Below are 14,662 nucleotides of genomic sequence, written 5' to 3' on the forward strand. Positions count from 1 at the left end.
AGGCACCCCTCTTTCTGCTGCTATATTTTTGCCTTGGGCCATGGGCCATGGTATCATGCTCTATTGTGTGGTAAAAACATCATGTCTACCTAATGACTTATACTGATGTCTCATAAGTTAATTCTGTAGAATACTAGCTAATGGCTAATGGCTAATGGCTGGTACATGTTGTCATTATTACACACTACGGGAATGCTGCCAAAGTACATTTTAAAATAAACAAGCACCATGAGAATCAGTAATATAATCATTGCTTCTGATTTCACATTAGTTTTTCTTTTTCTTTTTTCTCTTGTAGTGGAAAAGATGTCTAAGACCTATTTACTCTTGTGAATACTTTTTTTTTAGCACTGTGTATATTTTTCATGTTGCTCTTTAAAATCTCAATTTTGAGAGCTATTGCTTAAGTACTTGATTTTTTTTTTTCCTAGCATGGCTTGATGCTGCTTAGAGTTTGATGTTTGAGATGCTTTGTCTTTTTCCTACTGCACATTATTTTAAATGGCATGAAATATTTTCTATTATTTTAAACTTGGCAAGTGTTCATTTTAATGTTTTAAAATTAAATTAAAACATGATTTTGATGTTTTTCAATTAATATTGGGTTTGGAATATTTTTAAATTTGGCTTGAAATTAAGTTTATCTTGAGGATATTGAAAAACACAAAACATTAACTTTATCTTCCTTTTAAAAACACATTTGATGAAGAGGGTAGTCCTGATGAGCCTTGATAGTCTGGGGTCAGGTGGTAGGGGATGAGGGCTCCCCCTTTCTGAGGGCTAGAAGAGGAGGAAGGGTGGGACCTGGAGGAGATGAGGAAGGGGTCTACAATTGGATATAAAGTGAATAAATTATAAAAATTAAATTTAAATTAAAAAACAGATTTTCAACATATTTTAGGAATAAAATTTACTGTGGCATGAAATTCTAAGCAGGAGTTTTTAATATTCTAACATTTCTAAAATTAATTTTCCAGATTTTTAAATAATCAATATGTTTAGATATAGAAAAATGATTAGAGCTATTATGTAACAAAGTATTCAATGTATTATTTTCAAAGATTCTTAACACATAGAAACTGAAAGGGTTTTTTTTTTTTTTTTCCATGAAACAATGAACCTTCTTTAATGTCTGTATTGTGATCATTGATGTTCTGTTTAAACAAATGTCTAATCAGGATAATATGTCCTTCAGATTCTCAAATAAATAGGCTTACCTTTTTGTTTTCTTTTCACTTGCATTTTGAGCTGACCTCCTCCATAGCTAGCTCTTCCAAAACACTTCACAATTAAGTCCTACCTTTTCTATTTCCTAGTTGATTCTTTGTACACAGAATAGTTTGGATTCTACATATTTTTTTAAAAAGATGAAAACAATGGCACTTTTGGCTTACTATGTTTCAACAAACATGACAGAAGTACATGTGTGACATTCTCCTCTTGACTGTGCATGAATTCAAGTTGCATCTTATCTGACTTACAACAAAGTCATTAAACAATCAATCATGGGTTTCATTTGTCAATGGGCCATGAAAATGACAAGAACACTCAATAAGGAAAACCCACGAATTACTGGTATGTGCTCGTTTTGTATTTCATTTCTCAAGCATTTCAAAGTGTTTATTTGGTGTGTTCTGTTTTAGGAGGTCAGAACTTTCTTCTCTTTGTTATGGGGGAAGTAAAAGATATTGTCAAAACAAGAGAAGTGCTCTGGGACAAAAGACTGATATTCAGCTTGGGTCCCTCTCCCAGGGTACTCAGGGATTTAAGGCTCACACCTGATGAATGTGCCTCAAGAGAGTACATCCTGGATGCCCTGAAATGAACGTCATTGGCTGCTGTACTTTTCATAAACCTTCCCAGGCCCTCTCCTATGATGGATGAATTTACCCTTAGGAATGGGTAGATATTTGCTAACAGCTGTTCTTGTATCTAACTCAGTCATAATTAAACCCTTAATGGCAATCATGAAAATCTCCTTATCACTGGTTAGGTAATTGCAGACAGAGAGAATGAAAGCTTAACTATAATTGTAGGCCTTGTTGCCAGCTGAATATTGAAATGTGCTAACATTGTGATTACTTAATGTCCCAATGTGGCTTGTAGCCAATGCTTAAAGCACACTCTAGAAAACTATAAGCAAACACATAAACAAAGCCTAATTTTTAAATAGTATCTTAATTATACTTACACAGAAGATATATAAGCTCTGGTAATATAAACTTAAGCTGTGACACAAAGTAGTTTCCTTCATAAACTAAGTTTGAACTGAAAACAATATTACTATTTTCAACCTTTTGGGAATAAAAAGTCACCCAGTTACATAACGTTGATCTTGACTTTGGGAATTGACTTTTTTTGAGGTTGAATTCTAACTTGTTAGCAGATATTTCATCCTCTACCCTTTCTTAGGTCATGATAGAGTTGAGTAGACTGATACAATCATTTATTCTTATCCGTAGATCATCCAATCAATGGGAACTAAAGATGCTTAGGTCCAAAATGTAAGTCATGCTCTGACTCAATTTCCATCCTGCTTGAAGGAATGTGTTATTTGAGGTAAGCTCTTCTTATGCTGAAAATAGAAGTTCAAGGAAAAGGGAAAGAATACCATGAAAGCATACCCATGATACCTCATCCACGAACACACATGGGCCTAAGTAAGTGAAATGGCTGAGGTCAAAGTCAAGGGTAATACATATGTGTGTGTATGCATATATATATATATATTAATATATATATATTAGCTGGAATTGCAAAGTCAGATGAAACAGTGTATATTTGAGAAGGATGAGGGATTTCATTAATGTCTATATGCCATAAGGCTTAGATGAGTGTTTTGTTTGTTTGTTTGTTTTTAATAATGTCCATGTCGCCGTAAATGCTTTAAATAACCTATAGTCCTATTCAAAAAGAATCCAGAGAATTCATGTTTGTTTTTTTTTTACATTTGATTCTTGATTTTTTGTCATCTGTTTAAGTCCTATTCAAAAAGAATCCAGAGAATTCATGTTTGTTTTTTGTTTTTTTTTTACATTTGATTCTTAATTTTTTGTCATCTGTTTATCTGCCTCTTTACCAACAACTCAATGAGAAAATAAAAAGATAACCATGGGGAAAAATGTGTCTAGACCCAAGGCCAGTGATACTTGAAGAATTAGATTATAACAAAAACTGTAGGAAAGGTGGAGGGCTGTGTTGTTATTGTTTTACTCCTTTCAGATCAAATGTTATAATGGAAGGGAACTGTTATGAAAACACTCACAGTAACCTTATTAGCAAACAGTAATTTTTGTTCTTCTGCATCAATTTGTGTGCTTGCAGCAGAACTTGGTGTTCTTCTGCTTCTTGGGAGGATATTCATAAAAAGCTCTCTGACCTCTCTTGCCATTACAGCAGCAGTAAGATGAATTCGTGGCCAGTTGTGGGTAGGGCTGATAATTATTGTTTTCACATCAAGATAATTAAATATGTGCATGCTGGAGACTGGAGACTTGGCTCCAGTGGTTAGGAACAAGTTCCACTCCAGAGGGCCCTATTCCCTTCCCAGCACCCATGTGGTGCCTCACAATCATCTCTAAAGAGTCTGGGGATCTGATGCCCTCTTCTGGCCTCCATGGGCACTAGTCACATGAGAGCAGTTATAGACATACCTGCAGACAGAACATCCATACACATAAAATAAAATGTGCCTACAATACTCCCTCTTCTAACAACCAGCCACTGAATGCAGAAAAGCACTAACCCTATGGGGTTCTTGAATCCCATGGAGGAAAGAACATACTTCCATGAAGTACAGCTGTATTGTCAGCAATACTGCATTTTGATCTTGGAAAAAAAAATTTTTTTCTTCAATCTAGAATATTAATAATTTTCTTTCTTTTACTAATTTCCTCAGCCAAACCATTGCTGAAGAGAAATGTGAGGTGAGACATTGCATTCACAATGGACTTGGACCCCAAGTCTGTCAGTAGCAAGCAGAGCAAAGTATGTCTTCTCAAACCTAGCCAAATGCCACTCTTCATCAAGTGACCCCATGTTGAAAGATCCTGCTTTTAGTTCACAAAAAATTCAGAGAGAGTGGAGGGAACTGTTACAATACACCATACATCTTGCCCAAAAGATCATCAGCATTTTTAAAACAAAGGGGGAACTGTAGAGAGCTGCGGAATGATATGCCTTAAAGATGGAGCTGGTTTCCGCCTTCCACCTTCCCGATGGTGAGTGCTCTCTGTCACGAACAACTCCACATTTGGCTAAGGCCGAGGATCTGGCTTGCTTCCATGTATGTGGACCTATCTGCATTGCCCCCGTGGCACGCCTGGGTTGGCTACCCAGAGGCTATTTAAGCTGTGGGCTGGCTTTCCCCGGGGTCCGAGGATTGTTCAATGTTCCTGAATAAACAGCATTGAAAAAAAAAAACAAAAAACAAGTATTTTAATTACTTTTAATATTTAAGCTAATCATCATAAAGTTATACTTCAAAGTATGCAGTCCAATTCTATCCAATGGTTTATATTAAATTCATTTTACAAAAAGGTTATTTTGTAGCATATTATTACCTTCAAATTTTTATGACCTTTTTTTCAACTTTTGGTTCTTTAAGGCTTCTTAACAGTCAAGTTTCTATGTATTGGAGTTATAACACACACACACACACAGAGAGAGAGAGAGAGAGAGAGAGAGAGAGAGAGAGAGAGAGAGAGAATATCATAGAAACATTGGGATCATATTATAAAACACCTAATTAATTGAATCTCATATTGTACTTTTAGATGTGCAGTGCACTATACGATTCCTCTAGTAATTAGGTAATCTATTTAGGTGGTAACATATATTTAAAGGAATAATAATTTCCATTCATGTCTATGGAATATATCTTCACCTAGTAAAGAGAAGCTAAAATGGGAAGTAGAGTGGTTGTTAAACTAAGATGCTATTGCTGAGTAGCCTGTGGGCATACAAAAATTATTTTTAATAACAGATGTTCATTGAATTCACAATTTGGAATGGAACCTTGTGACTATTCTAATGCCTTATCTACTACAACCTCTTCATTATTCAAATAAGGAAATGGAGCCTTAGAGCAGTGAATTAATTTCCCCAACTGTACAAAAGTAGAAAATTGAAAACCAGTCCTACCAGTCATTTCTCCAGGAATACACTGTTTCTCTGCCACAATAAATTCCAACGCACTAAAGGGAATTATATTTTAGAAAACAAAAAATTTAGGTTTTGGAACCATGGTGCTTTACTATAAGATGATGCTGTAATTTTCTTCTCAGAAAATGTAAAGAAAACTCAATAATGTTTCCAAAGATACTATTTTAGAATCTGAAAATTCGTATTAGAACTATGAACTAGACATTATTGGTTGGGAAACTGGAGCAAAACAACGCATCTGATTGTGTAGTTATAATAAAAGTTTATGTATTACTATAAAATTACACAATTAAAACAGTATGACAATGGAACGAACATCAAGACAATGAAAGAATGAAACAACACATATACAAAGACAGTATAGAGAGCAGTGTGGACCACAGGAAGAGAACAGCATGTGGTCATCCTCACTTGCTCCTTTTTAAAGATTGATTCCTTTTGTAGTAGGAATTAGACCTACAAGCAGTCTACAGCTTAGAGTGTGTCCTTGTTATTACTTTTTGAGACAAGGAGGTCCCACTAACCTGCCCAGGATAGCATTGAACCCATTCTGTAGCCTGGAGAGGCTTTGAACATGCTGTCTTCCTGAAATGTTTCTGAGCTTTCTGATTGGCTTACAGTTCTGTGTCACCAGAACTGGAGTTTATTTATTTTTCTCCATAAGAATGTCAGTTAACTCTCAGCATCTGATTTGATAGTCTGCAGCGCAGAGCCTTTCAGAGGTCCTCTGTGGCAGGCTCCTGACTTGTTCCCTCTTTTCTCCTTCTTCTGATGTCCATCCTCTTTGCCTTTCTGGATAGGAATTGAGCATTTTAGCAAGAGTCCTCCCTCTTCATTAGTTTCTTTAGGTGTACAGATTTTAGTAGGTTTATCCTATATTATATATCTATATGAGTGAGTATATACCGTGTGCATCTTTCTACTTCTGGAATAGCTCACTCAGGATGATCTTTTCCAGATCCCACCATTTACCTGCAAACTTCATGATTTCCTTGTTTTTCATTGCTTAGTAACATTCCATTGTGTAGATATATCACAATTTGTGCATCCATTCCTCCACTGAGGGGCATGTAGGCCGTTTCCAGCTTCTGGCTATTATAAATAAGGCGGCTACAAACCGGTTGAGCAAATGTCCTTATTGTGTACTTGAGCCTCTTTTGGATATATGCCTAGGAGTGGTATAGCTGGATCTTGAGGAAGTGCTATTCCTAGTTGTCTTAGGAAGTGCCAGATTGATTTCCAAAGTGGTTGTACAAGTTCAGAGTGTAGGGAATCTTATGAAACAAGTGGGAAACAGTAAGATCTGGAGAGGACAGGAACACCACAAGGAGAGCAACAGAACCAAAAAGTCTGAGCACTGGGGTCTTTCCTCAGACTGATACTCCAACCAAGGACTATGCATGGAGATAACCTAAGACCCCTGCACAGATGTAGCCCACAGCAGTTCAGTATCCAAAAAGTTTCCATTGTAATAGGAACAAGGACTGTCTCTGACATGAACTGATTGGCCTGCTCTTTAATTACCTCCCCATGAGGGGAACGCAGCATTACCAGGCCACAGAAGAAGACAATGCAGCCATTCCTGATGAGACCTAATTGATTAGGATCAGAAGGAAGGAAAAGAAGACCTCCCTTATCAGTGGACTTGGGAGGGGCATCCATGCAGAGAGTGGGGGAAAGGAGGGATTGGGACGGGAGGAGGGTGGGAACCACAGGGGGGATACAAAGTGAATAAAGTGTAATTAATAAAGAATAAAACAAAAGAACGTCAGTTAAAATTTTAGGTAACCCATTTCCAGGGCTTCATTGAACAAAGAGCAAAGAACCTAATCCTACTCATGGACAACTTTTGTTTAGAATTGATGTGGATCACATCCTTTAATTTGGTTGGAGATAAAGAAATATTGGTTCCATTGTACTGAAATTGTACTGAATGTTTTACTAAGAATTCATCACATTCCCACCATTTCTGCTACACTAATGGTTAATACCAGAGTATCAGAAAATCGCCACTCAAACCTCCAAATGTTTACCTAGGAAAAATAAACTGACAGATACTGTAAGCATTCTGAAAATGCTCTCTATACAAGAAACTGCTCCACTAATTAAACGTCAGATATCAGACACGTTAAATTATAGAATATAAGAAACATTTGAACACGGCACACCTTTTCTTTTTATTACTTAAAACCCTTTTATATTTAAATATATTCTGTCATATTCTTTCCTGACCCCAAATCCTTTCAGATCCTCTCCCCATCCCTACCCATCCAGCTTTAAGTTCTTTTACCAAATCAACAAACTCCAATGCAGCACTTCTTAAAAACAAACAAAATAAATAAATAAATAACACAAGGCAGAAACAGAACAAAAACAACAACAAAACACCAAATCTGGGCCCAGATTAGTTTCCTTTGTTGGTCTCAGTTGCCAGTTGATCCACTTCCCCCTGGTGGGGTGGCCTTGCCAGGCTACAGAGGAAGAGGATCCAGCAGTCCTGGTGAGGCTTGGTAGGCTAGGGTCAAAAGATATGGAGGAGGAATCCCCCTTTCTGTGGCCTAGGGAAAAGGGATAGGGTGAGAGGAGTGAGGGAGGGTGGGACCAGAAGGAGGCAAGGAAAAGGGCTATAATCAGAATATACATGGAATAAATTATAATTTTTTTTCTTTTTGTTTTTCTTGTTCCCTTTCTCTCTTCCTCTTTGGAAGCCATGTGAGAGAGACCTCACTGTGATTCTAATCACTTAAACAGCTATCAAAATGTCTGAAAGCAGATCCTGGGTTCATCATTCTCCATACCAGCCTTGGATCAATTCCTACTATGTAGGGCCTTTCTGAAAATGGTGACCTACTTTGTTCTGTAATGTAGTGACCCCTAGTATTCTCCACTCTACTCCTTCTGTTCATCTGTTTCTCCATATGGCCTTTTAGATGGAGCCTCGGATACACTGCCTGCCAAGACAGGACCAGCTCCAGAAGCCTGCCTCATAAGAGTTCCCTCTCATCAGGAGTGGCTGCATTGTCTTCTTCTGTGGCCTGGTAAGGCTGCTCCCCCCTCAGGGGGAGGTGATCAAAGAGCAGGCCAATCAGTTTATGTCAGAGGCAGTCCCTCAAATCTTTAAAAAGAAATAGACATGCTAAAGCAAAATTATTGTATAGGAAAAAAGAAAAGAAAAACAATAACAACAGTTAAAACAAAAACAAAAGAGCTTTTCTGAAATAGGATCTCATATAGCCCAGACTTTCTTCAAACTTGCCAAGTAGCTAAAACTGGCTTGGGGAACTGATCCTATTTAAAAGAACTTTTTATTTTCATTTATCTGTAATTTTTTTCATTAGTTTGTTAAGACATGGTCTCACACTGTAGCCCAAGTTGACCTTGAACTGAGGGCAACCCTGACTCAGCCTCCTGGGCACTGAAATCATAATCATGAACCATTGTTCCTGGCTCTTCATAACTTCTTCCATGTTTTTAAAGAGGAGTAGGTGAAATAGTGCAATAGGTGGAAGTGCTTGCTCTACAAGCCTACAGGCCTCTTTCAGTCTCTGGAATCTACAGTTGAATAAAGGAAACAATTCTAGAAATTTGTCCTCTAACCATTATGGCTTTCTTGCACACACACAATAATAGAAACATCAAAAACAATAATGAACAAAAGACATTCAAGTCAATAACTACTCCAAATTTTAAAAGAAGTTCTAACTATGAACATACTTAGCACAGCAAGAGTCTTTTGTAAGGAAAAATGAATTAACAATCATGTATACAAATTGCTTTGTAAAGATACATGTGAGGAGAAAACATGAGATGATACACATTATTCTGATGAAATGAAACTTTCTTCTCACCCTGGATTAAATGGAATATTTATTGTCAATTTCAAAGATTTCCTAGAGGTTTACAAAACGAATGTTACATTTATATCTTCTTCAAATTTAACATCTGATCTTTAACCGAAATTCCTACATTTACAAATTGTCTTAACATAGTATCCTTCCTTCCAATACTCTGTTTAATGCTAAAGTGATAGTTCAATTAGAATTTCTTTGAATGAATTTCTAACTTCTCTACAATGCTAGAGGCAGCAGCAAGCAAGCATTGTCATGCCCCCATAAAGTGGCTATAAGTACTTACCAGTTTCTGTCTCCTACGACCAGCTAGCCACTATAGCTGTGATCTCTTGATGGGATAAACGGGAAAAAATAGTTGTCTATGGCTCATGGAGATTAAACTTCATCAACAAGAAACACGCTGCTATGTATTACGGGTGAGCACTTAAATATGAAATCAGTTTTCGGGACTCAAGCTCTGCCCTCAGCAAGCATCCCATTTTTTTCTTTCTGCTTTTGTGTGCCACCTAAGGCCAACACAGACAGTCTTGTCCTCTATGACTGTGGCATCTGCTGCTACTTGCAGAAACCCCTCATTTTTCACTTTCAAATGAGGAGAAAATCAGGCATTTTCTTAACCCTGTAACCCTATATCTTCTGCCTGCTCCTTCCTTTCTTCGTATCAACTTGACCACCTCCTGTTATCCTCAGCCTCTCTTTGAATGTCCTATTCAAGCCTCACAAAAGAGATGAAAACCTGACCGTGTCTGCATGTATCTTCCGTTTTCCTCCAGCACAGTAGGCAGAAAGCGTTCTCACTAGGACAATGCAAACTTTGCTGGCCAGACTCCACATGGATACCTTTGCGTCCAGCATACCTCAACATATAAAATAAATGTAGGAAGAGTGGTGTCAGCAACCGCAGAAGGAACCTAAAAGAGGAAATGAAACAGTGTTAGGATCTTGGGCCCTGGCAGCTCCAAGAAAAACCATAAGCATGCAGAGATAGCTTAAGCTAGCCTCTTTTTGTATTGTTTGCCTCTTCCTTTCTTCAGCATTAGCATGTTTCACGATTTTATATTGCACATTCATATACTCTTAAATAAATAAAAGCGGTCCTGCTAAATTTGTGTTGCACTTTGGTAGATGGTGAAATGAAGAATACCTACACTCGATAAGATTCCCCCTTAAAAGTTGTGCTAAGCTGTGTGTGGTGGCTCATGCCTGTAATCTAAAAACACTTACACTTGGAGAAGCAGAAGCAGGCAGATCTCTGTGAGTTCAAGGCCAGCCTGGTCTACAAAACAAGCCTGCCAAAGCCACACAAAGAAACCCTGTCTCAAAAACAAAAACAAACAAATAAAAACCTTGTGCTAAATGTAGCACATTTGAACAATTACCCAAGATGTCCCTTAGAAAGCTCTAGTTGAGTGATCAAATTTGGGCCATGAAATTGAATGATCAACCAGTTGTTGGAAAAAATGTATTGATTAGGTACTCTTATTAGTAATGTGGGGAGCCCAGACCTCCAGAAATATGTCTCTTGTCATGGAATTGGAAATACATGAAACCAGACCTAGGACTTATTTGGAAAGCTTGTTTCTTTCCTTAATCCTTACAGAACTGTAGGTCAGGACATCGAGTCTAAGAAGATGCATTAGCCACCAACACAGGACGTCAATAAGGCATATACACTGAAATGGGTTGGGAACCATCTAAGGCCAAGAAAGTGACAAGCAGAGAATGGAAAGAGCCCCGTTCTCTGTCATCAATAGTTTGAATGCCTGAGAGAGGTCAAGACCCATAAGATTAGCCCCTTTTTCTGTCACACAAAAATTGAAAGGCTAGTTTAAACCATGCTTTTATAATAGCACTATAAAGTAAGGTCATTCTTCCATGTATGCCAATAAGAACATTCACATCTGCAGCAATTTATGCTATGGTAAGCCATAAAAGCAAAGGAAAGAGCCCTTGGTCACATATATTCACAGGGAACTCAAGTTCCCTGAATCAGTGAAACAGGAAAGTCATTGAGTAAGCAAGGAGATTTCTTTAAAAAGTGGCTGTGGCATTGGAATAGCGTTAATTCCATTACTTCTCAATTTATACCATTGGTTGTGGCATTTCCACTGAAGAGGCTGCAGTGGAATAATGTGACCGACAACAGTAAATGGAAGAGAGGTATTTCTTCCTGTGGCTTAGTGGGATGTCTCTGTGCAAATGGTGCTCTCTGGCCTGGCTTCAGTTAAGGGCAGCATTCCCACCTCTCTGCCTTTAAAGACCACGTACTTTTGTGAGGCCTAATGTCAATTTGAAAAGTAGATACCCATGACAGTCCTCCATCTTCACCAGAATAGATTAAATCAGCCTCCATGGGCAATGCAAAACAACTCTGAGCGCAATGCGGGCTCATTACAAGTTAAGTCACAGATGATCTGGCCTGTTTCTACATTAACCAGGGAAGGAACGTGCTTGGATGCTTTCCAGGAAATGGAATGCTTCTTTTTATTAGGTTCATTTAAAATTATTCTACAGTTGTGACAAATTTTAGCAGATGTTAACGTTTCAGTTAACTAGTACTTTTCTAGACTGCAAGACTATTTACATGTAAGTGCAGATGTAAATCATTGCCATCATGAGCTGGGAAGTGTTCCACAAACTTATTTAAGATATTAAGAGTCTTTGATAATTATCTTTGGCTCAAGACAACTAATTGGGAACATCGTCCATGTGAATAGGGAGACCATTTCTACTTATTATTTTTCATTGTGTTAGAGAAAAGTGATATTACTAAAGGATACAATTGGCAACATTTTCAATTGTTTCCAGATGACACTATGTATAAAGTACCTCTAAAGCATTAGCACAATTGTAACTCAACAGGTATTAAGAACACCAAACTGTCTGAAGTAATCAGGGTTATTGCCCAGGACAATGATCTTTTAAGTAATTCAAAGCCATTATGAAAGCTTTGTAAAGAAAGGAAGAAAACTCTTTCCAGTGACCTGCTCAGAGTTGTGCCTCACTGGTTCTGTCTCAAGTGACCCAGGAAGCTGGGAGGAGTAACCACTTTGTACTGGCCACCTGCACCATCGAAGGTTGGTAGATGCAGAAACTCCTGGGTTCCAATGGCTGGTCATTTATGAATTACAATGCATCTGACTCTACAGTTCCCAGAGAAACCATCTTTGGAGCTGTGGTACCTTTTGAGATAGAGTAAGTGTTTCTATTCCTAGTTAGCGGATGGTGTTAAGCAGTGTTTGATCTGCATACCACACAGTGAATGCAGACAATTCCATTTACCCAGCAACTGCTAGATTAGTAAAATGTGGAGCAGAGGTAGATGGCTGTGTCAGCCAGCCTACCATGGCTCTCCAATCCACAACTGACCCTTCCCTGCTGTTGAGCTGAAAAACTGCTACTTCAGAGAGATGAATCTGCCACATTTCAAGGATATGACATCCGTTGAGAACAAAGATGTGAAAGAAAACAATTCCATATTGCAGGGAAACACCTTGACAAATATGAAGGCTTTCAGTCATGTCAAACTGTTTTAAAAATGCCCACTTTGCCATCCCTCTCCAGATACTTAACGTTTTCTAACACAAGAATAGAATAAATACAGGAGAGGAATCAATACTCAGTGCCTCCAACTAGCTCAAGCCCGCCACTGTGATCAAACTTTCTTCCTCTCTACAAAGAGCACAGAGGCAGCTCCTCGGTTCAAGGATGCAACATTCTCACCACTTCTTCCTGAACTACAGTTATAGATAACAGAAACGTTAATTTCCTGAGAATTTAGCTGAAGAATTGTTTTTAGCTGTGTGCTCAGCGGTGGTTTTCTCTAGCTAGACTGAATGATTCTTTTATAAATGACCTTGTCAGTAAAGCCCCTCATAATTGGTAACTCTTAATGCTTAGTAATTGGTTAAAAAAAAAAAGCTCTTTCTCATGATTTAGTTAGAAATAACTTAATGCACACTTTTTAAAAAGGATTATTTCCCTTGAACTCTAATACTCATGGAAGCTGGTAAGTTAACAGCCATGGATTCTGAAAACTTGTGTTTAACTATAAAACCCATAGAACAAGAAAAGCATTCTTTAGAAATATTGGAGGAGGCAATGAAAAGATCATAGCATCAATGCTGGATGACGGAGTCAGAAGAGTTGGACAAACCCAGTCCGGTCTGCGGCTGGGAGATACCCGGAGAAGGAGTTTTTCTCCACGGCAAGCGCACCTGTTCCCTCCTTTCCTATGGGAGATCTAAGAATTGCCTGGCACCTGTTCGTTTCCTGTATCGACCGCACAGCCCTTTTGCCTTCACCTCGCCCTTCCAGCTGTTTGTCCTTCCCACCACCTTTGGTTCTGCTGCACTCAAAAAATAAAATAAAATCCAGAAAATTCAAGCTGAGTTCTCTTTCTCTTCCTCTATGGTTACAGCAACTCAGGGAAGCATCGGACGTCCAAGCACAAATCTTCATGCAGCCACAAGCTCTTCTTCGCCAGGATTTTGGTGAATGCCACAGCTGACGCCAGAAGCATGGAATTTCTGTAGACCATGTTTATGTTCTGTTTTCTGATATCATGAAATGGACAACCTCATGCAAAGAATTTCTTTAAACAGTTATTGGTATTTTTTGACAACGTGATATATGACAAAGAAAATGGTGTGTATATCACCTTTCATTGTACGCTTTTTAAATGGCAGGAATGAAATGTTTGGAGACTCTTAGATTGAAGCCTTTTGTTTTGTTTTTGCAGTTGTCTTGTTTTATTTATATTTTAAGCAAAGAACCACGAATGTGCTAAGGAAGTGTTCTATGACTGAGATAGTCATGTGTTTACCAATAACCAAAATTTTTTCTTTGAGTGATTTTTTTCTCTTTTTAAATTTTTTTCTTTACAGTTTATGCCTTATATATCCCAATTGAAGCCCTTTCCTCAACTCACCTAGTCCCACCATCCATCCCTTTTTCCCTCATCCCCTTCCCCTAGTCCACTGAAAGGGGGAGTTCTCTACTATTGCCATCTGCCCATAGTTTGTTAAGTCTCATCAGAACTGCCTGATCCTCTTCCTCTGTAGCCTGGCAAGGCTGCATCATTAGGGGTGGGGAATCAGAGAGCAGCCAACTGAGTTCACATAGAGGTAATCCCTGCTCCCCTGCATCATTAGGGGTGGGGAATCAGAGAGCAGCCAACTGAGTTCACATAGAGGTAATCCCTGCTCCCCCTATTTCTAACAGGAACTCGATGACTGGCTCTTTGGTCTCCCCACCCCCGAAGGGAGGAGCAGTCCTGTTAGGCCACAGAGGAGGGCTTTGCAGCCAGTCCTGAAGATACCTGATAAAACAGGATCAGATGAATGGGGAGGAGGTCCCCCCCATCAGTGGACTTGGAAAGGGGCACGGTGGAGATGAGGGAGGGAGGGAGGGAGGGACTGGGAGGGAATGAGGGATCGGGACACGGCTGGGATACAGAGTTAATAAAATGTAACTGATAAAATAAAATAAAAAAAAAAAAATCCCTGCTCCCCTCACTCAGAGTTCCACGTGGAGAATGAGCTGCTAATTGGCCACATCTGAGCAGGGGTTCTAGGTCCTCTGTTAGTGCATCATTCTTTGCAGGACCCCCTGTGCTCAGATCTTTTAGGTGTTGGTTTTTTTTAATT

This window comes from Meriones unguiculatus, chromosome 8 (assembly GCF_030254825.1).
Source record: "Meriones unguiculatus strain TT.TT164.6M chromosome 8, Bangor_MerUng_6.1, whole genome shotgun sequence".
NCBI lineage: Eukaryota > Metazoa > Chordata > Mammalia > Rodentia > Muridae > Meriones > Meriones unguiculatus.